The 1,873-nt window shown below is 34.2% G+C and overlaps 1 long non-coding RNA gene across 1 annotated transcript; it reads right to left on the bottom strand.

Moving 5' to 3' along the window:
- Positions 1-942: 942 nt before the first annotated feature.
- LOC146730030 (uncharacterized) lies at positions 943-1,873 on the bottom strand. Its single transcript, XR_014927819.1, has 2 exons — positions 1,743-1,873; positions 943-1,563 (listed from the first exon to the last, which is right to left on the bottom strand). It is a non-coding gene; the product is annotated as an uncharacterized LOC146730030 (long non-coding RNA).

Genomic DNA, 1,873 nt, shown 5'->3' with positions numbered 1-1,873 from the left:
CACAAGAAACTCATTAAATTAAATGCATTTGTTTTTGTTTTGGTTTACACATATTATGATTAAGTTGGCAGGGAAAAATTATATATGTAGGTCAAAAGATTTAACTTCTAATATGAAATTATTTTATTTTGCAGTTGTTCCGCTGTTCATCAGTTCCAGAACCTCGAATTGGTCGTTCTACGTGGAATACACCAGATACGTGCGGAACAGGAAGACCGTAGGATTACAGGAGATCCCTGGATTGCCTGACATATTGAAAACTGGGAAGTATCTACTAATGTAAATACTGTTCTGTGACCCAAGTAAACGGCGCTTGTGAAGACTAAGGCATCTTACTAAAAATAGAACTGACGTAATCATAGAATGCGGTAGAGCGCTTGAAAGTAGTTAAAGTCGGACTATAGGGACGACCACGAGGGCGCTGTTCATACTCGGATGCGATGACGTCATACGGGGAGGGATGACGTCACAATGGGAGGCCGTGCATAGCTTAGCATAAATAATGACGTCACAATGGGAATTCGTGCATAAATTAGCATAAATGAGCGTCCATGGCCGTAAAGGGGATAATTTGAATGAGGATGACGTCACAATGGGATATTTTAATACATTTGCATAAATTACCATCAATTTTTTTAATTATTTTGTTTAATTATTTTTAATTATTTTTAATTATTTTTTTAATTGGACAGGCGTGGACGAAAGATTTTTCATGAGGATGACGTCACAATGGGATATTGTGAATACATTTGCATACATAAAATTGATGTGAATACGAGATCGTGTCGAGGTCATCGTGAATACATTTGCATAAATTACCATCTTTTTTTTTAATTATTTTTAATTATTTTTTTTAATTGGACAGGCGTGGACGAAAGATTTTTCAGAATGTGTCATAGAGGGCGCTCTCTCTCTCACACACACACTAATAAATACACGGCATTTTTGAAAACTAACGGAGTTTATTGCACAAAAGAAGTAAACAAGAATGAAATATTGACATGGAGTATACATTCATGGCGTGGTTGAGTATTTTTTTTAACGCCACGAAAAAAACATACGATGTGAGTAAGGAAAATAGTTGCGTAGCGTATAAATGTTTAGCATGATTAAATATTTCTTAACACCTCGAAAAATACGTACATACATGTAAATGTGCGGCGTGGTTAAATTCATTTTTCACGTCACGAGAAATACGAGTACATAAACGATTCGATTAAATACACGGAAGAGTGAAAAGTCAATAATTATACAGTAAACAGTGAACAATAAAAATAATTCATTCTATATATACATATGTTGTTCATCGTTTATATTTTCTTACCTCATATTTGCTTTGTTTTGTTTGAGTAAATTATTTTTAACGACACGAAAAAATACGAGTACATAAACGATTCGATTAAAAACACAGAAAAGGGAAACGTCAATAATAGTAAACAGTGAACAATAAATAATAATTCATTCTATATATACATGTTCATTTTTACATTTCTTACATCCTTTCAATGAGTCAAGCAGTCTGTACATTTTTTTTATTCCATCGCTCCAATCAGAATCGCTCATCTGTCGTAGAAGAAAAAAAGAGAGAGAGAGAATAATATTAAAAACCAATAGTCACCCCGTAAAACTGCGGTAATAAACCCCGCTAAAATGCAAAGTATGCAAAATCGGTTGATCGACGTACAGTTTGTTTTTTTCAAAAATGGTGGACTACGGTACGATGAGTTAAAATATATAATTACCTGATCGTTTCACAGAATAACTTTTGACATACATAATCATCACACGGAATGAGTTTACGGTGTAACGTAGCGATTTTCGTTTTTCCCTTGGCGAAGAAGATATGTCCTCGCCTTCTTGCCGAAGATTCAAA

The sequence above is a fragment of the Saccoglossus kowalevskii genome, chromosome 20, assembly GCF_978046115.1.
Source record: "Saccoglossus kowalevskii chromosome 20, keSacKowa6.1, whole genome shotgun sequence".
Lineage (NCBI taxonomy): Eukaryota > Metazoa > Hemichordata > Enteropneusta > Harrimaniidae > Saccoglossus > Saccoglossus kowalevskii.
Note: the sequence above shows the minus strand (reverse complement) of the source record. Positions and strands in the feature narration are given on the sequence as shown.